We start from the raw sequence: 22367 nt of genomic DNA on the forward strand, positions 1-22367 counted from the left end.
TGATGGATGACGATGGAAGTTTGTATGGCCAGCTACAATCACGCCTTGAGCAGTCATTCTCTCATTGTCGGCTGTTGTCTGCAAGACTGCCGTGTGGTCTCGGATAAACGCAGCCTTATCTGCTGGCAATGCCTGACCGACTATCCAATTTGGTAAGTGAAAGAGATGGATAATTATCTACTTTTTTATTTCATAGAGGAGTTAATATTTATTGTTTTTCAAGTAACTTTCTTGAATGTTATAAGAAAGGCACGTGTGTTTCGCGGAACCATTGTGCAATCTCCGCAGAACGCAAATGTTTCGCGGAATAGGCCTACAGTTTAAGAAGCGCTGACCTAATAGGTAGATCCACGAGCCTGACCGTGGACGGTGACCTTTTTATATCTGATAATTATTGGAACTAGATCTTTAAATACGACTGGTTACAGTGTTTCAAAGGAATTTAAGTCAGGGCACACATCTGCAGCTCTCTATGGGCACATTTGTTCAAAGAAGTGGTGAAAGACCGTTTCTTGTCGTTCCTGTTCCATTCACACTGGGAGCATAAGTAAAATGGCTCCTTTTGTGATACCATTGACAGATTATATCGAATGACTGCGGATAGTAACCGGGGTCGTTCAAATGGTTCAAATGGCTCTGAGCACTATGCGACCTAACTTCTGAGGTCATCAGTCGCCTAGAACTTAGAACTAATTAAACCTAACTAACCTAAGGACATCACACACATCCATGCCCGAGGCAGGATTCGAACCTGCGACCGTAGCGTCGCTCGGCTCCAGACTGTAGCGCCTAGAACCGCACGGCCACTCCGGCCGGCATGCGGGGTCGTAAATTATAAAAATAACTGTTGTAAAGTTTTGAAAGTAAACCGCAACCGCTACATTATAACGTGGGCGTAACGGATACAACTCACTCTCATCGAACACTAATATGTTCCTCCTTATGTATCGGCGAAGCTTGATAATCTCACTATTTTTATTTATTTTATTCACAAGCAGCATTGTCATTCACAAGAACCATAGACGAGCATATAACGAAGACTTTTAGGTAAAATATTCAAAACAATGAAAATGAGCAAAATAAACTATAAGATATTTGTTATTCATTTCTCCTAACAGAAAAAATACGGTTTGTCTTTATCCTGTTATGTTTGAATTGCGAATTCTATTGTGAGACAGTGGCATAATGAGGCAGCGCTACAGGAAAATAGATAGTAATAACCGTAATAATACTTATAAATCATTTCTCTGATTGTCTTACAGAGATATAACAAAAAATTGCAAAGCTGCGAATACATTCAACATAATCTTTGGCAGACAGGATGCTGTGTGTCGTTTTATTCAGAACTATAGATAGTGTGACATAAAAGGAGCAACTTTCGCCAGTTTTGTAGCTAGTTCGGAACAAAATTTCAGGAAATTTAGCAGCTCTGAGTCACATCCATAGATAAAACTTCAGTTCACCACCTACGCAGAGACGGTATACTGCACTAAGTTCTTCCTGTAGTCTTTGGAAAGGGCTGGGTGGATCAAAATATGTATTAGATAGGTTAATTACTTCAGCATTAGATATCTTGTTACAAGTAGTGAAACTCGTTTACTATTTCCTAAAGAAAGTGATGTAAGTTAATTTGGTCAATGATAAACTCAATACGGAAAATATTCTCATTGTTTGTTCGGCTATATTTTGTCTCTACTTCGAACTTTGTATGAATTTTAACTCATAGGTGTATCAACGGTTGGGAACTCCTTCTGCTGTTGAAAACAAAGTTGCGCGAAGCATATCATGGAAGTGGAAATATTTACAACAGCGGCTGGTGGCAGTTTTACTGTAATTCGTTGAGAAAACGAAACAAGGTAAGCGATTTTTTAATTGTTGCAGTTTCTTTAGAGACATCGGCGTTAAATTTTATTTACTGCAGCGGCGCGCGTTGTGTGCTGATATTGACAACGACAGTTGAATGCTGGGAATTAAGTCACGTTTCGTCGTAAACTGTTCGCTTTACAAGAATAATTGATTTACTGAACGGACAAGGGCACATACAAGAACCTGTCAACCGTAGAGCAGGAACAGCATTAATTATTTACTTCAAGGCCGGTCATTGCCAAAATCACCCCACTAAGCCGCCGCTGCGGTAAATAAAATTTTACCGAAAGGAGAAGATTGGGAAAACTTTTTACGTTCTTGTAATATTGAAAGTTCATTCAAAGTTAAAATTGGAAAAAATATTACTTGTTAGACTCAGTTAATATTTAACTGTGAACAAGATTGAATGTTGAAATTATTTGGAGGATAAGAAAGGTCTTACAATTAAGTAAAATGAAATGTTGAGTAGGCTATGTATAAAAAAAAATCGTGGGAAAAGTAATAGTGCGCAAAAACAGAGCAACGTGTTCAGCTGCCATAGGCCGCAAAACAGAAATTGGAGCTTAAGGGATGTCGACTCTCATTGGTCGACTGTCAGTAAATTTGGTGAAACAGTTGTGGTTTCTGATGGAGGTATTGCTGTCAGGTTTTATTCAAGTTCTTGCTGTATGCAGCAAAACCGGAAAGAAAACACACAAATCTGCTTAGGACAGAGTTGCAAAATGCGATAGTATGAACCGAAAAAAAACGAGCTCCGAACCCGAACTTAGGCATAATGACTAGTAAGCCGCTTATATCATTTCAATATTTATTTTTCTACATAGACAATAAAGGGCAGCAGTGGTTACATAAAACACCCCTTTCGAAAAACACATGTAACTGCTAAACAAGACGTGCAAAACTCTTTAATAACCCATGTTATAACGTTCTTTTCCTAATCTTGATGTTATGTAATACTCCTTGTTTGTACCCAGTTATTAGCGCTCTTTGTTAACAATTCCTTCCTGCTCTGTAGTCGCTTATAGCAATTACTTTCTTAAATAATGCACTTTCTGACCATGATAGCCGGCCGCGGTGGTCTCGCGGTTCTAGGCGCGCAGTCCGGAACCGTGCGACTGCTACGGTCGCAGGTTCGAATCCTGCCTCGGGCATGGATGTGTGTGATGTCCTTAGGTTAGTTAGGTTTAAGTAGTTCTAAGTTCTAGGGGACTGATGACCACAGCAGTTGAGTCCCATAGTGCTCAGAGCCCATTTGATCATGATTTTATCTGCCTGAATTTTATATTTTGTACGGCATAGTGTGATTTAGAAGACTCTGTTCTCAATATGTGTATTCCTCGCGTAACATTACGTTTTTATCGCGAGTGAAAAATCATATATTTTGCATTTTAGTATAAACATGTAAGGACATTTCATGACACTGTCGCTTGCTATCAGTGGAAGTAAGTTTTCGTGAAATGACTGCAAGCATAATAGTTTACAGGAAGTGGATTTAGACTTTGTTGCCCAGGACGCACGCAATAGGCAATGCTATGGTAATTCATATATTAGTAATAGAATTAAAAGAGTCTGATACGGACTAGCTGGGAACGACAGGTTCGGCACGAGTTGTTTGGACACTGAAGCAGCCGTGTCGAGGACTCTCAGAGATAATCCCACACTTAGGCAATGGTCAAAGTCCTAGTGAAGGAGGTTTACCGCTTCCCCTACCTGTGCGGTATAACGCTGTGTTTGTGTTATGAGTGAGTCTGGAATGGAATCATGGAAGAGGGTATAAACATGTATCAACACATAGCCTGGTGCTGCCGAGCTTAAAGTTCTCATACGACGTCGGATCGCTCACAGTTTCACATCGGCTAACTGCGTGAGGCACTTCGGACGGGCTTGCAAGGGATAATGTTGAGGCATTTCGCGTTTGTACATCATCTCCCACCGTTGCTAAATACTAGTAATGAAAATCATGAAAGTTGCGATCATGAAAAGCTTGCTGTTAGCATAGAGTCTGTTTACGAGACTAGGTCAGTGCTAGAAGAATATCTCAGTTCCTCTGCTGTGTACCTGTGGAAATAACCGACGACGACAGTAAACGTTTACACCGAGCCGTTGGCGAATTACCCTGAGTAGTTGCGACGATAAGAAGTGACACTCCAGCTATCGGACTTTGTGTGCCTGCATTCCCACCATATCTGAAGGGGAAGCAGAGTCACTCACTGTAGCGAAAACAATAAGTTGCTGCACTTCTCACCTACTTACTTTCGTTTCTATTTATCGTCGTGTTCGTGGCTATAAATTCATGTATTTCGGATCTCAAGATCCTGTTATTGATACGAATCAGCAATTGTTACAGTTCGTAGGAAACTGGTCTTCAGTCCTGAGACTGGTTTGATGCAGCTCTCCATGCTACTCTATCCTGTGCAAGCTTCTTCGTCTCCCAGTACCTACTGCAGCCTACATCCTTCTGAATCTGCTTAGTGTATTCATCTCTTGGTCTCCCTCTACGATTTTTACCCTCCACGCTGCCTTCCAATACTAAATTGGTGATCCCTTGATGCCTCAGAACATGTCCTACCAACCGATCCCTTCTAGTCAAGTTGTGCCACGAACTTCTCTTCTTCCCAACGCTATTCAGTACCTCCTCATTAGTTATATGATCTACCCATCTAACCTTCAGCATTCTTCTGTAGCACCACATTTCGAAAGCTTCTATTCTCTTCTTGTCCAAACTATTTATCGTCCATGTTTCACTTCCATACATGGCTACATTCCATACAAATACTTTCAGAAACGACTTCCTGACACTTAAATATATACTCGATATTAACAAATTTCTCTTCTTCAGAAACGCTTTTCTTGCCATTGCCAGTCTACATTTTATATCCTCTCTACTTCGACCATCATCAGTTATTTTGCTCCCCAAATAGCAAAACTCCTTTACTACTTTAAGTGTGTCATTTCCTAATCTAATCACCCGACTTAATTCGACTACATTCCATTATTCTCGTTTTGCTTTTGCTGATGTTCACCTTATGTCCTCCTTTCAAGACACTGTCCATTCCGTTCAACTGCTCTTCCAAGTCCTTTGCTGTCCCTGACAGGATTACAATGTCATTGGCGAACCTCAAAGTTTTATATTACTTCTCCATCGATTTTAATACCTACTCCGTACTTTTCTTTTGTTTCCTTTACTGCTTGCTCAATATACAGATTGAATAGCATCGGGGAGTGGCTACAACCCTGTCTCACTCCCTTCCCAACCACTGCTTCCCTTTCATGCCCCTCGACTCTTATAACTGCCATCTGATTTCTGTACAAATTGTAAATAGCCTTTCGCTCCCTGTATTTTACCCCTGCCACCTTCAGAATTTGACAGAGAGTATTCCAGTCAACATTGTCAAAAGCTTTCTCTAAGTCTACAAATGCTAGAAACGTAAGTTTGCCTTTCCTTAATCTTTCTTCTAAGATAAGTCGTAGGGTCAGTATTGCCTCACGTGTTGCAACATTTCTACGGAATCCAAACTGATCTTCCCCGAGGTCGGCTTCTACCAATTTTTCCATTCGTCTGTAAAGAATTCGCGTTAGTATTTTGCAGCTGTGACTTATTAAACTGATAGTTCGGTAAATTTCACATCTGTCAACACCTGCTTTCTTTGGGATTGGAAAGACTACATGGCTTTTCAAAAAGAGTTATATGTTGTTAACGATTTATATTTATTAATGTTCTTAATGGACGCATGCTGCAAGATAGGGACAAACTACAAAACAAAAAATGAGAAGTTATTTGCTATGTTATTTTACTGTGTTTTGCAATGTTGTTACAACTGCTCTATTAACTGAATTCCAAATTACGACAGAAAGTTTATTTATGATAGTAAATGAGTGCTTATAGGATGAGTACGGCCTTTTTACATAAAAATTAGCCTCTTAACGGGCATGCAGTTCCGCACAGATGGTCCTTCGTTGCTCTTTATGGTCTTCTGTTAGGAGGCGAGGAACCCAACGGGGACACAGCTATGAGCACACCGACTGGTCGACGGGTGTGTCAGCACTACCAACATAGACGTCCAGTTGAGCAGCGAGGTGTTTTACTGTGATAAGTCGATCACCTCAAATCAGAGTGTCCGCACGTTCCAACATTGCAGGAGTCACAGCTGTGTGCGGCAGGCCGGCCCGATGGAGACAGGACAGTTCTGCGTGACCATGTTGCGGTGATGATAGAGGGCTCGCCCAAAGACTCCCCGTGCTTTTATTCACTGCCTGGACTCGGTAGACATTCTGTAAGCGCCTCTGTCTGCGATGCTTTGGTTTTCCACGAAAGGAAACTCAACGAGAGCTCTCTGCCTGGAACGCACCTCCGCTACAGAGGCCATTTTGAAGGCTACGCACAGCACCGCCACCCAACGAAACTTGGTGACACTATAGGGGTTGGAGCGGGAACATTCCACGACGTCCCACAAAAAATTCCGCATTTTTTTCAACAGGAATTAGTGGAGAAAAGATGGGCTTCATTACTTTTTGAACGCTCCTTGTAAATTCTGACGGAATGAAACACACACATCACAAGCATCCACCTTACGTACTGCCGCAATAGCCCTGGTATATCCTGTTGCGTGGTCAAGCGGTTCTAGGCGCTCAGTCCGGAACCGCGTGACTGCTACGGTCGCAGGTTCGAATCCTGCCGCGGGCATGGATGTGTGTGATGTCCTTAGGTTAGTTAGGTTTAAGTAGTTCTAAGTTCTAGGGAACTGATGACCTCAGTAGTTAAGTCCAATAGTGCTCAGAGCCATTTGAACCATTTTTTTATCCTGTTGCCGGATATTGCTCTGCTGTCTGGCATTCGAGCACTCATACTAAGAAAATCGACGTCCAGTTGAACGAGTGTATAATAACGGGTACTATTAAATCCACCCCAGTCCCTTGATTGCATACTCTAAACAATATCCAACCTCCACAATTGAGAAGACAAGAATCAGCAGCAAGAGAGTGGTCAAAAATTCATGACTCAGATTACCCACAGAATCTACCAATCCATGATGTTTTGAACGAAATACCATCGACCCGTTTGAAGTCACGGAAGAGATGTACCTGGACTAAATTAAACCGTATCAGAACGGGCCATGCAAGATGCAATGCATATAAGTACAAGTGGGGTCTATGCTACTCACCAGCCTGTGACTGTGAAGCATCAGAACAGAACGTCCGCCATGTATTGAGGAATGCCCCTTAAGAAGATTCGCCGGACCTGTCTCTGAGGTTATATATGTGAAACCCTCTGCTTTGGATTGGCTGTGCAATCTAGATATTGAGCTTTAAATATATGAATGAGTTTCTAGTCAGGCTCGCCAAGCTTTTAACGTGTAGTTATTTTGTCTTGAGTGTTTGTACTTTATCCTTTAGTGCTATTGCTTGTTTTTTACACATGTACTAGTTACACATTGTTTTGTTTTATACAATTTGTTTACATATTGTTGTACTTATATAAAATATTGTCGCTGTATTGCCATACGCAAAATAAAAAATAAATAAACACATGTCACAGTAACAGATATCAAAACACTCGCATCATTACAGAGAGATCCCACTCCGGCGGCGACGCAGGAGTGTATTGTCGCATGCAAACGATCATAAATGTGCTGAGTGGCATCCGGCAATAGACTTTTCCAAGCAACTAGCGACTTTTGTTTCAATTTGCCAATAGTTCTTGCAAGCCCTGCAGAACATGTAAGTTCCCCCTTCATCATCTCTCATATGTGTCCTATTGGCGAGAGATTTGGCGATCTTTCTGGCCATTGCAATTGTTGTACACCACGAACAGCACATTGCGTCGCAGTAGCTGTGAGTGGACGTGCATTTTCCTGATGAAAAAGCACGCCACCTTCATGTTGAAGAAATGGCAGTGGCACAGGGATGCCTGTGCAGTGTAGCGGGCACTGTTAGCGTATCCTGCAGAAACACCTTAAGTGATCACGAGATGTAAATGATGACTCCAACACCATGAAGTCTGGAATGGAACATGAGCATCGTGGCTAATGCACTCTAGAGTAGGCAGCTCACCAGATCTACTCCATGTATGTGTACGTCCATCACTCGCATATTGACAGAAGATACTCTAATCACTGAGGACGACAGAGCGCCATTCCACCCTCTACTCAACTGTTTCACGACACCAGAGTATCCCTGCTTGAGGGTATCGAGGTTGTCAGTGGTAACCTGGCCAGAGGCGCAAGGAATCTCAATTCTATTTCAAGCAGACGGTTCTTAATGGTTCTTGATGACGCAGCAGGTGTAACAGGTGGCCAGATGTCGTCCCTGGACGATGCTCGGCCGGCCAGCGCTGCTAGCACAATACATCGATACTTAGGTGCGTCTGTATTACACGGATGTCCAGATCCTGGTCTACAGGTGTGGGATGTTCCACAAGCCGCTATTGAAAGTAAGAATCCACCACCAATATATTGCTCCCAGCATGGAACGCAGTCCGTCGATAAGCCCATCCAGCTTCCCGTAATCCCACAATGCGACCCCGTTCAAATGGTGTTATACAGGAGTACACAATGGTCGTTGGGGAATGGTTGTACCCTAGAACGAATGTTGCAGTCACTATTAACCTCTGCACTCAGCACAGTTACTGCCTACAAGTCACGACAGAGGGTGCCTGCTGATCCCCGCCGAGCGTGAAAAATGAATCGCCGGCCGGGGTGGTCAAGCGGTTCTAGGCACTACAGTCTGGAACCGCGCGACCGCTACAGTCGCAGGGTCGAATCCTGCCTCGGGCATGGATGTGTGTGATGTCCTTAGGTTGGTTAGGTTTAAGTAGTTCTAAGTTCTAGGGGACTGATGACCTCAGAAGTGTAAGTCCCATAGTGCTCAGAGCCATTTGAACCATTTTGATAAATGGATCGTCAACACTATAACCCCTCAGTATGCACGTATTATACGCTGATGCCACTGAACACAGTCATTCAGAGTGTTGCTTTTTTATCCCACAGTGTATGTGCAGTATGTAATCAACCACTAATCTATATGCACTTGCAAATCCTCTGATTTAATTCTTTCTTATGGAATTTCTATAAGAAATTTAGCGATAAATCTGTAATGTTGCATCCTGTCGTAAGGCACAAAATCAAAATCTTCGTTTGAGTACACATTTGACTTTTTGTTGTACAGACAGTGTGGTGATATTTCCCTAATCAGTTTCCATCCGTCGTACTCCACGAGTAGGTAATACGGCCAACATAAATTTTATTAATCTCTCTCAATGACAGAAAAACATACAAATTCCTACTTCACTTGCCTAAAAAGTTATTACTATGCCAAATTTAATTTTTCTGTTTCGGATAGCAGGCATTTAATTTTGGGCTGGTAAAAGTTCATTACCATTCTTCAGTCGAGAGCACAAATAAAATGTACGAACATAATCTCTAAATAATTTAAAAATGTTAAATATGGACATGTTTTCAAAGTAGTAAAATAGTAAGTTTTTGGTTGAAGATTTTCAGTAAAAGCGTACGTTTTACAAGTAGTCTGTCGGTGAAAGGCTTTATAACAAAAGAGTATTTCACTTTACTTTACAGAAAATGAGGAGTAAGTGGTGAGAATTGTTGGAGGAAGAGCAGTTTGAAAAGGATGTGGGACGGGAGAGTAGGGGTGTAGGACACCGAACGAAGCATTTGGAAAGGGAGGCAGGAAAATGGGAAAGGCGTGTGTGGGGGAGGGAGGGGGGAGGGAGGGAGGAAAGCACTGATATGGAGAAGAGGACAAATTTTTGACTTATAGCTATAAGGATTTCATGGTCAGGAATTGGGAGCCGGTTAAAGTTCCGTTGGGGTGATATGCGGAGAGTGTGGAGAGGTATGTTTGAAGGGATGTGCTGGTACTAGCGCGGCAGTGGTTACAAATGACCTAAGCAATGTAGGGTGGTTGGTGTCTAGCCTAGAGGAAGTGTAGGATATCCGAAGATGAAAGAAATTAGTAGATTTCAGAAAATAAAACATACGGAATAATTATGGGAAATGGCATCGCAGAATGCATGGCGTTCAAGATTTGGATGGTGTGGTAGAATTTAGTGTACTGGAAACCAGGTTACAACGGTATGAGAGAGAAATTGTAGGATTAAGCAATATGGTGTAGGGATGCAATTCCTATATTCGGTCAATTGGTAGTTTTACTCTATTGCAGATTTTTTATCATATAGTCTCCATGTTAGTATACGATCAAGGGGTAATCCGAAGTATTTTAATGTTTTAGTTAACCGGATGGAACGGCTATGAATGATGAGGTAAAAGTCATGTGAGTGGAAGCTTAAGGGGGTTCATCCTATAGTCATAGTCAGCATCTGGAAAGGGCTGATTTTGAGACTGGTTCACCAAGAGGCAAACTGGTTGAAATGGACTCGTTGAGATTTCCGGAGAGTTGGGTATAGGGATGCATGGAGAGATGCATCAAACCAGTCTCAGGACTGAAGACCACAACAACAACAACGGGTATAGGGATAGGAAGGCGGTGTCTTCGGCGCACTAGAGAAGGCAGAGGCATGCAAAACACGTCAAATGCCTTTCAATTTCTAACTTCAGCAAAGGCAGAGAGCTCAGATAATCTGAGGAAGCAGTAGGCCTGCAAGAAATTAATCCTTGTAACCTAGGAGGCAGAGGAAAATCCTCCACTTGTGTTGGGGGAGGGGACGGAGAGGTCAGAGAGCGGGTCTGCGTTTGCAGTGTGTCACGGGCAGCGCCGACGGCTCATCGGGGTCAAGGCCGGCGTGTGGTGTGCGCATGCGCCGCCACAGAGCGGAAGATGCTCGCCGCCTCCGTCAAACGGAGCGTCGCGGCGCGTGCCGTCCGCTTCCGCCGCTGACGAACCGCGCGCACTGACACACATACCGGCCTAGGTCGCCGCTGGACGCGGGAATACGCCGTATTACTCCACTGAGGTGACAAAAGTCATGGGATAGAGATACGCATATATACAAATGGCTTTAGTACAGCGTACATAAGGTATAAAAGGGCAATGTATTGGCGGAGCAGTGACGTGTACTCATGTGATTCGTGTGAAAATGTGTCCACGACGGGCATTAATAGATTTCAAGCGCGAAATTGTAGTTAGAGCTGGACGAATGGGATATCCCATTTCGGAAATCGTTAGGGAATTCAATATTCCGAGATCCAAATTTCAGGCATTACCTCTCACTTCGGACAACGCAGTGGCCGACGGCCTACACTTAACGACCGAGAGCAGCGGCGTTTGCGTAGAGTTGTCAGTGCTAACAGATAAGCAACACTGCGTGACATTACCGCAGAAATCAATGTGGGACGTACGACGAACGTATCCGTTAGGACAGTGCGGCGAAATTTGGCGTTAATGCGTTATGACTGCAGACGATCAACCCTAGTGCCATTGTCAACAGAACAAAATCGTCTGTAGTGCTTCTCCTGGGCTCCTGGCTATATCGGTTGGATCCTTGCCAACCGTGGCCTAGTCAGATGAATTCCGATTTCAGTTGGTAAGGGCTGATGGTAGGGTAAGAGTATGGCGCAGACTGCACGAAACCATGGACCCAAGTTGTCAAGAAAGCACTTTGTAAGCTGTTGGTGACTTCATAATACTGTGGGCACTGTTTACATGGATCATTGACTGGAAATGGTTGTGTTCAGCTGCTTGGAGACCATTTGCAGCCATTTACGAACTTCGTGTGCGCAAACAACGATGGAATTTTTGTGGATGACAATGCACCATGTCACTGGGCCACAGTTGTTCACGACTAGTTTGAAAAACATTCTGCACAATTCGAGCAAATGATTTGGCTACGCAGGTCGCCCGAAATGAAACCCATCGAACATTTATGGGACATCATCGAGAAGTCAGTTCGTGCACCAAATCCTGCACCGGCAACACTTTCGCAATTATGGACAGCTATAGAGGCAGCATGGCTCATTGTTTCTGAAGGGAATTTCCAACGAGTTGTTGAGTCCAAGTCACGTCGAGTTGCTGCACTACGCCGGGCAAAAAGAGGTTCAAATGGCTCTGAGCAGTATGTGACTTAACTTCTGAGGTCATCAGTCCCCTAGAACTTAGAACTACTTAAACCTAACTAACCTAAGGACATCACACACATCCATGCCCGAGGCAGGATTAGAACCTGCGACCGTAGTGGTCGCTCGGCTCCAGACTGTAGTGCCTAGAACCGCACGGCCTCTCCGGCCGGCAAAAGGAGGTTCAACACGATATTAGAAGGTATCCAATGCCCTTCTGTCATCTCAGTGTATTTTTATCTTACTTACCTATTCATCAGATTCTTTGGGACTTGCGTACCAAAGCTACTGGGTCACGGCAATAGTCAATACAAGGGTTACAGAATTATTGCTGAGAAGAAAATTTATAAGCAAAAGAAACTAAAGAACTGATAAAATAAGGAAAAATGTGAGACAGTATACGAATACTTAACACATCACTGGTAAAAGTTCTCAGCTACTCCGAGGAACACTGGCACAGAATACAAGGAGTGTGCTACAAGGAATCCTTCCAACATTGATTTAAAGACTTGCGAATTATCACTCAGTGTTTTCAGTTGCGCTGGAAGCCTTCTGAAAAGGAAGCCTGCTTATCTCTGTACAGTGCTTAGTAAAGTCCAAAAATTTTCCCATCTAGTTCTTACCATATGAATGTTGGAATTTCTTCTTTATGAGTCTGTATTGCCAGTATCACGAAGTTTGCGAGCTCATACTGCATTTTTGCCTGATAGCCCATTTTTGGGCCAAGCGCATTACTGCTGGGTGCATATATGTGCCTCAAATTGTAGTACCATAGGAGATAACAAAGCGAAACTATGCAATGTGAACAAACCTCCGCGTTTCATTGTCAGAGGCACAAAATATTGAATGTGAGACTTCCAAGAAAGCTTTCCGCCTTCCCTCAGACCAAAGAAAACTATAATGATCGATTTATCTGACTGATTACCGTGGAAAATATGTTTTCCAGTCACATTAATCTGATCACTTGTCAAAAGCGTGACGTGCAGGAAGAGAGGCAATGAGGTTATGTAAGGTACCGACGGCGATGCGAAGCCATTCCGACTCCAGTGCCGTGGGCAGCTGCTCTAGGTTTTTCAGTTGAGGATCCATGACGCGAATAACCCGATAGGGATCGTCTCACATAGTCCTCATTGGGTTTAAATCCGGGGAGTTGAGTGGCCAAGGCAATACAGTAGATTCATCCTGGTGCTCTTTGAAACAAGCACATATTCTGCGAGCTGTGTGACATGCTGCACTCTCTTCCTGGTAGGTGCCATAGTGTCGAAAAAAAATTGCTTGTAGGTGCGACATGGTGCCTAACAACAGAAGCTACCTGCGCTGATCGATTGCGCCTTCAGGACTGAAGAGGTCACCTCGGGAATGCCACAAGAACATTCCTCAGACCATAATGCTCCCTCCTTCGTCCTGGGCCATAAGACGATGGTTGCAGGGCCGTACACGTCAATGGCCATCTGTCCGATGGAGCATAAAACGTGAGTCATCTGAAAAGGCCACCTGCCGCCACTCAGCGAACGTCCAGATGTGGTACTGGCGTGAAAATTCCAGCCTCCGTCGCCGACGAACAGCAGTCAGCATGAAATTTCAATGAAATCTAGACCTTTAGCTGCTTACAGGCGTTGATAAATATCAACGGGGACAGTTCAAAATGTGTGCCCCACCCGGGACTCGAACCCGGGATCTCCTGCTTACATGACAGACGCCCTATCGGACTGAGCCATCGAGGTCGAGAAGATAATGCGAGTGCAGGGACTTATCTCTGGCAAGCTCCCTGTGAGGCCCACACTTCCAACTTACTGTCCACACACTACATATGTAGTGTCCCTGCCCACTATACTCATTACTCGCGGCAATCAATCTACTGATTCCTGTAAAAGTTCGGGCAATGTGAGTGCATCCGTACTGAAGATCATTGGCGGTAAGCATATTCTATATGAAGATGGCATCTGTTCTTTCGGACATGTAAGCTGACATAGAAGACTGCAAACCTTCTTTCCTTCCCGTATGGGCAAGCTGTGCAGTGACTAGAGTACATGTAAAGCTTACTGGGACGGGGAAATGCTAGCTACAATGAAGTTGATAATTCGATCGTAATATTGGCATTTTAATTTGATATTCCCCACAACTGACAAAATTTACAAAAAAAAAAAAAATGTGATTCTCTTTGTCTACCCACACACTCCTGAGAATGGCACATTAACAATTTGCAATTACGCGCCCCTATTACCGGCAGCTGCGTTGATAAATACTCGGCACCTCGCAAGGATAACTTCTAGATTGAGAATATTAGGTAAGTTTTTGGAAGTGGTTAGGCGTTGGTGAAAATCTCGCTTCTGAGCGCACAAAGAGCTCTAACCTCAGAACTCTGCACGGAACACGCGTTGGTGCAATGTTGGGATACAGACCGTATAACTCCCTTCGAAGACGATGGCCAAAACGCCGTCTCCAAGTCCGTACCGCTCGATGGCTGAAGGCGAAGTCTTCTCACAATTCTCTCGTCTCCCACGCGTACGAAAACGCGCCGGAAGAAAATACTCAGTTTCGGCCAATGTCGAATGCTCTATCATCGCCGAAATCCCTCCACTGAGATCTATCCAATGATCGAGTAGATCATAACGCCCCTAGGCAAACGAAATTCCCGTCTTCGCCACGTGTTGCCCAGCACAGGTGGCTCCGGATGCCGGGCTATCCCCAAAAGCTCCGTGTTGTCCCGCGTTTCCGGTGAGCGCTACCTGCCGCCCACGGCGGCCCGGCGAGCTACGGCCATCTGCAGACTTTACATTCCACAATTCTCAACTTCCGACGCTTTTCACCAACGCTTTAAGTTAGTGGCTCAATCCTGCAGACATGCAGGGAGTACTGCTCGAGAGTGCCTCATATTTATCATAATTCAATAGAGTCATGATGTGATGCCCTTGCCAGTCCCTTTATTATTAATACTAATGTTGGTAAGCTAACGTGTAAGTGCCCACGCCCTGGCACCTTACAATATAGCACTCAGCATGGTTGCATGTACCAGGCATTGATGCATGGGCCCATATGCAGCAAAGGTTCGTTGAACGGTCGTTGAGGAGCCACTGTTGGCAGCCCATTGGTTCCTCTGGGCAGTCAGTAGCTCAACAGTCGCACACATCTCCGCAACCGTCATTCAAACCTGTCATCCGTGGCCCGCGGTGCACAACAGTTGCCACAGTGCCGGGTTTGGATAGCAGCATTTTGCCAGGCACTTTATATATTAACCACACCGACACGTGAACAATTCACAAGCTTATCCGTTTTGAATACGCTCCCACACTGGGCCCGATAGCCAGTGATTATGCTCTTTTGGACGTTAGATATATCGCTCCGTTTCCGCTTTACTACGACTGCATTGTTTTCTGCGTGCCCTCGAAACGCCTTATATACCGTCCGCTGCTAATGCTGCCACCTACTGTCTGTGGATGGTTACTGCACGCTGACGTCGAACATGGGCGATGTTCAAAAAAATGTGGCTGGACCGTCAAATATTTCGGCTTTGCCAGAGTTCGGTGTGAGAAAGTGTATACATTGTGTTTTCTTACTGTTAGGCATTAATCTGTTCTCCAAATGTCGCGTATGGATTTTACCGTCTATCCTGTTAGCTACATCATTTATATTTCGTTCACAATATGTTATATGTGTTATGTTAACCGGGGACCTAGAAACGACGGAGAGGCTCCGTCCCCGTCGCAGTCGCAGTGGTCCGCAACCCCACGACGACTACCGAAGTCCACTACACCACTCCGCCGCCCCACACCGAACCCAGGGTTATTGTGCGGTTCGGCCCCCGGTGGACCCCCCAGGGAACGTCTCACACCAGACGAGTGTAACCGCTATGTTTGCGTGGTAGAGTAATGGTGCTGTACGCGTACGTGGAGAACTTGTTTGCGCACCAATCGCCGGCATAGTGCAGCTGAGGCGGAATAAGGGGAACCAGCCCGCATTCGCCGAGGCAGATGGAAAACCGCCTAAAAATCATCCACAAACTGGCCGGCTCACCGGATCTCGACACAAATCCGCAGGGCGGATTCGTGCAGGGGACCGGCGCTCCTTCCCGCCCGGAAATCCGTGCGTTAAACCGCACGGCCAACCGGACGGGCCTGTTCACAATATGAACTGTACGTTACTTCTGACAAATATTATTTTTGCGACAGGTGTAGTTTATTGAGTCTCTTGTTAGAATAACTAACTGCAAAAAATTAGTTTCATTTTCCTTGACAGCGCATAACAGTGCGATCCCTAATGACTTCTCCATTGTCTAGGACGTGGACTGTAGAATGACCTATGTGTAAGAGACATCAGTGGTCAAATCGCACAAGTCAGCCAGACTGCACGTATGATGTCCCCAATGCTACTCCAGGAAAAGACAGAAATTTTCAGAGGGGAAACGAAGATTAGGGCTCGAAATCGCGTCGACGATGAAATCATGGAACAAGTTAAAGGAAACGTAGTATGGGTTGTTTATCATCAGAAGTTCAAAAAAATGGTTCTGAGCACTATGGGACTAAACTTCTGAGGTCATTAGTCTCCTAGAACTTAGAACTACTTAAACCTAACTAACCTAAGGACATCACCACATCCAAGCCCGAGGCAGGATTCGAATCTGCGACCGTAGCGGTCTCGAGGTTCCAGACTGTAGCGCCTCGAACCGCTCGGCCACCCCGGCCGGCTCATCAGAAGTGCTGCCGGAGTTTTCCATATTTACGTTTTAGGTTCTTCACAAGGATGCCAGGGATACACACCAGGATAAGACCATCGTCTGGAAACAAATAAGTCATATAAAAAATAAAGACAGTTATTAAGCAATCTAGACAATTTTATTCACAAAATAATCTGAAAACAAAGTTACATTTATTATCTTGATGCTCTTTAATTAATTATCTCTCAGTTGAATAAATATTCATGATGTAATACTATGTTTCAGCATGCTCCGTGGCGATTTTGTATGGCATGTTGCTTTAAGCGTATTTAACCATAGTCTTATGTCGTTCATGTTTGTAGTATAGTTCGTGCAGTGACAACTTGAATATTTCTCATTTTTGACGTTATGGGGAGCATCGTTTATGCATTAGAAAACGGAGTCTAAAAAGCAGTTAGGTCTAACAATTGGACATAGTGTTCTGTTTGGGTTTAGTAAAAGAGTGAAAGCAGTGGAGGCAATTCGGAACGCCTGTGCCCTGTATGAAGTGAGTACTATCGAGAAAGTGAAGTTGTATCGTTTCAAGTAAGATCATTTTAAGATAAATTAATCACCACATTCAAGAAGACAAACTGGCGTTGATGAAGGACATTTCTGCGATTTACTGCTATGGTCAATGACAGTGTATCCCATAACTGGCAAGAGTGACGATCAATTAACCTTTGAGCGACACTTACCTTCAGTAGTCATACTGTGGTTCGTCATCATTGGTCGTTTTACTCATTGCTGAGTGTAGTGACCTCATTTCCTCATTCATTCTTACGTAGTTGTAAATTCAGACAGATGTCTCCATCCACTGCGATCTTCGGCCGTTCTTAGTGTGATGTGAAGAGGCAGGCTGGTAATCTTGTTCGCTTGATCCAGCCATCTGTTTGCTGCTCTCCCCCGTGGCCTTCTGCCCTCAATTTTTCCCTGCGCGATAGTCTTCTCTAAATTATCCTCTTTCCTTAACAATATGTGCCCAAGGAACTGAAGACATCTTTGGCTGACACGAGAAGACAACCTTCTTGTGAATTTAAGATCTTCTATTACTGAAACATTTGTTCTTTTTGTGTCCACGGTACACGTAGCATCCTCTGCCAACACCACATCTCGAAGGCATCAATGCGGTTCTTATCACTACCTTTCACGGTCCAGGTCTCGTATCCGTATAAGAATACAGGAAACACCAATGCATCTACCAACCACATCTTCGTTGTCTTGGATATTGCCCGATTCTGCCATATCTTAGAGAGTTCGACCATTGCGGCTCGGCCAAGAATGATTCGTTGTCTTATCTCTTTATCACGCTTTCCTGTGCAATTGATCAGAGAGCCTAGATATACATAATCATTCACTATCTCCAGATTCCTTAAGCATCCTGTAATTTGGTTTCGATCGATGCCTTGGCGATTGATAACGATTAGTTTCGTTTTTATTCATGTTTGTCTGTAGGCCAAGGTTTAGAGTAAATGATGACTAACTGACAACCTCAGCTGCCGACAGGTGTTGTTGTTATACCTCGATGTGGACAGCTGAAAGTGTGTGCCCCGACCGGGACTCGAACCCGGGATCTCCTGCTTACATGGCAGACGCTCTATCCATCTGAGCCACCGAGGACACAGATGAACAGCGCGACTGCAGGGACTTATCCCCTGCACGCTTCCCGTGAGTCTCATCTGTGCCCTCGGTGGCTCAGATGGATAGAGCGTCTGCCATGTAAGCAGGAGATCCCGGGTTCGAGTCCCGGTCGGGGCACACATTTTCAGTTGTCCACATCGAGGTATAACAACAACACCTGTCGGCAGCTGGGGTTGTCAGTTAGTCATCATTTATTCCAGGGAAAAGCTGCACGGTCATCAACAGTAACTGTCCTTTCGAGAACAAGTTACTGTCTTCATATATATAAGGTTTAGAGTAATACCTTCCACTCATGACAACAGATTACCAAGTTCTTCGTCACTTCCTGCTACGTAAGTTTTTTATTTTCCTGCCGCCAATTGAAATCCCACCGTCTCAGCCATCCAGCGCTTTCATGATTACACACTCTGCATAGATATTGTGACAGTATGCAGCCTTGTCTGACGTCATTTGTAACATCGAAAAATTCCGAGTATTCACCATCTACTTTTATGGTTGCGGTATGGCTTTTAGTAAGGATACCAGGTGTCTTGGAACCCCAGACTCGTTGACCACATGTCACAACTTGCCCCACATGACACAATCAAATTGTGGTTAAAAGAAAGAAAAGAGGATTACGGTACAACGTCTCGTCAAAAACGAGATTAGACACGCAGCAGAATCTCAAAATGGGAAGGGTGGGATAAGAACTCGTCTGTGCTGTTTAAAAGGACTAACCCTGGCATTTGCCGTAATAGATTTAAGGGGGTCACCGTAAGCCTAAATCAGTGCAGCCTGATGGCGCTTTGAAGTACCGTTTGGTAACTTCATAAGGAGAAAATAATGGGTAAGCCATAACAAACAACATTATCTCAAATTGTTATTGATATACATTTGGTGGCACAAAGAATGTGTTTTGCGTTATGAACTGCTTCACAGGAATGTGTCCTTCGCAGTTGACGTTTGTTGCCAACAAATGAGATGCCTTGCACTTGCAGAGTAACAAGAGCGACCTGGAAGATAGCATCAAGGAGCTTGGTTGGCAGACGCGCCTACTGTACATTTTCTCATCTGGCACGTCATGTGTTCACCTTTCTCGCCCCTTATTGGTCAACCACCAAGAAAGTTATTGTTTTCTTTTGTTCCTTTTGTTTTAGAGATTGCGCTTTAAACATGGATTAACTTCCGAATGCTAATTACGCATTCACGATTCAGTCACAGTTCAATCTGATGAATGCCTGGACTGGCTTCTTGGAAGACCATGAAGAAACGGCAAGAACCACTTGGCCGATAGTTCTAGCAGTCGTTCCGGTTCAAGGCGCCTACCACACCAACCACAGAAACCACGTTCGCATAGTGAAAACATTCTCAGATCATGGGAAGTTTACCTGGATTTTTCAGGATGGATCCCGGCGACGGAATCGACCTCAGAGGTGCATAGTCTTCTGCACTGAGAGCAGCGTAGATGTTCTTGAAACGCAGGAAGTGCGTAAAGCATTGTCATGGAAAATCTAATGAACGGTAATAATGAACGAGTTTGAAGTTGTGATTACTTAGAATAATAGTTCTACCACAACATTCAAAGAACGTCATGAGACTAATTTCACATGGAACAGTCACTTTCACATAGTCTTCCTGAAATGCTTCCCGAGGTCTACGAACCTACTCATATAGGCATAAATGTGATTGATGTGACCAAATAATACGCTTCCAATTCTCCACTGTTGATACGTCTCCTGATGCTGCAATCAGGAAGAAGCGAACAGCGGTTTCTTGCATACAGTACTGAAAAAATACATTAGATGCAATTCACTCTAGACTGCGCATTCGGAAAGTAGTAGGGAATAATTAGTGTTGGTATCTTGAAGTCCTTGTTGCCTGGTAGTGAATCGGTTTTAACCGAGCGCCAAAATAAGCACGTGGTTTTGGCCTGTCATGATCGTCTTTCGGAACGAGTTATGACGTGAATATCTTCTCAGTCACTAAATCTGAAGGATATAAAATGGCAAAGCACATGCGAAATCCACGGCATCATTTACTGTATTGCCTTTTGTATTCTTGAAGGTACTTACACAAACTGGTCACTTCTTCTTGCTGCATAGTGTTATATCTGAGAAACAAAACAGGCGCTGAGCTGTACCACTTCGTGGGGAAACTGAATGCGAAACTGAGTAATTATCCAGACCCCCCTAGCGACCAGCCACCTGCACATTCCTAAAGTTACTATTAGCTTCCAAATGGTAGTCGTCTACTATTTGTCCGGTGTGCTTACTCGCATTACTGTATTTGTTTTCCATAATGTCCCTATGACCTGCGTCTGTGACCGACGTAGCTAAATTACTGTGACTCAGGTAGCCGTTGCCGAAAATAAGCGATTCGTTGCCACTTAGTCATAGGTACGTTTACCAACAAATATGATCGAAAAAGTGATCGTCAGTCTATGTGAAATTCATTGGGTACTTTAAACTCGGGGACTCTTGTGGTATTTTTCACAAAAAAGGAGGGGTGTACCAGTGTATAACTTCATTCTATCTATTAATTTCATTCCATACTCATCCATAAAAACAATGGCAAATAGCCCTTTTAGTTATTCACACGATACAGTTATACATCTTGAACTTCATACACAGAGCTAGAAGCCGCGCGGCCTCAGGCGCCTTGCCACGGTTCGCGCAGCTCCCCGCCTGTCGGAGGTTCGAGTCCTCCCTCGGGCATGGGTGTGTGTGTTGTCCTTAGCGTAAGTTAGTTTAATTTAGATTAAGTAGTGGGTAAGCCAAGGTACTGATGACCTCAGCAGTTTTGTCCCATAGGAACGTACCACAATTTCCAATGTTCCACAGTGCTGAAAGGAAACTCAACCGATCTGCGCTAAGATTAAACCAAGGACAGCAATGCGAGGCTTACATCCTCTATAGGTCTCTCACAATATTTGACTACCTGCACCTTCAGTCAGGATTTCTTCCGTTGCTCCCCAACTGCTATGGCTTTTACAGGAACTTCAACTAAAGTCACAGAGCCGTATACGGATGTCCAGAAGGCTTTACTGATTACAGACTTTTGCACACAGTATGTTCATTGCCAAAACGTTGAGAACGCTGCAAATGCCAGTGTGCATCACCAAAAACATGCACCACAAATATTGCGGAAGCAGAAAGTGCTGTTAATGTGCGGTTTGCACAGAATGAATTGCCAGCTAGGGGCTAGTACTGTTAACCAATCAACAGATTGTAATAATACTTAAAAAGTGTACTTTTGTGCAAATATACACTTTTTTAAAAGTAATAATTCCTATTCACATTAAAAAATTAAAATCAGGTTAAATTAAAATGTCAGTGGTGTTTATTGCAGGATTATAGTGAAGTCGTTTACAAGGTATCATATTTTGGAAACTTTCCACACCGACACTTATTTGTACCATCCAACCTGAGCAGTTGCTAGGTACGATGTTGTTATGTTTGCTTACAGTGTGCCTGTGTGTTCCTTGAATGCATTGCTACTTGCTGGTCAGTTTGCGTGTGACAGTCCAAACAGTAGGTCGTGACTCGACGATGGCATGTACCAATGCAGGAAAGCCGACATGCTCAAGGTGTTTGGAGAGTGTAGGGAGAATGCAGTTCGTTCTTGTACGACGTATACGGCAAGATATCCAAATAGACGTCAAGCATCTCGGCAACTATTTATTAACCTCTTCAACCAGTTTCGTGAAAGTGGTGGTGCATCACCTAGACAACGTAACAGTACGAAGGAAGTGACAACAGAAGAGGAGAAAATTTATGTTGTTACAGTTGATCCGCACGTTAGCTCCCGTGAAATCACACGATGAAGCGGCATTAGTTAGGCAAGTATCCTATGCATTCTCCATCGATATAGGTTCCATCCTCATCACATCTCTCTCCATCAAGAGCTGCATGGGAACGATTATGAGGATCGTGTTAACTTCTGCACATAGGCACTAAGACAGGATATTGTAGATGTATCATTTATCTTGTTTAGTGATGAAGCCACATTTACCGATCATGACCAATCAAACCGTCGAAACACGAACTATTGGTCTGTTCCAGTCAATAACATTTTTCTGGGTTAGTGACCGCATTGTCAGTATGTAAAACTTCTGGCGTTTCGGTCACTGGTGCAAGTGACCTTCTTCAGGGTGTTTTTGTTTA

General features: G+C 44.0%; 1 protein-coding gene and 1 non-coding gene across 2 annotated transcripts in view; both read left to right on the forward strand.

The window, feature by feature from the left end:
* Nucleotides 1-22367, forward strand: part of LOC126250519 (facilitated trehalose transporter Tret1-2 homolog) — a 359534-nt gene that overhangs the window by 50150 nt on the left and 287017 nt on the right. The window lies entirely within an intron of this gene.
* On the forward strand, nucleotides 18268-18342 carry Trnat-ugu (transfer RNA threonine (anticodon UGU)). Its single transcript has one exon. It is a non-coding gene; the product is annotated as a tRNA-Thr (tRNA).

The sequence above is a fragment of the Schistocerca nitens genome, chromosome 1 (assembly GCF_023898315.1).
Source record: "Schistocerca nitens isolate TAMUIC-IGC-003100 chromosome 1, iqSchNite1.1, whole genome shotgun sequence".
Taxonomy (NCBI): domain Eukaryota; kingdom Metazoa; phylum Arthropoda; class Insecta; order Orthoptera; family Acrididae; genus Schistocerca; species Schistocerca nitens.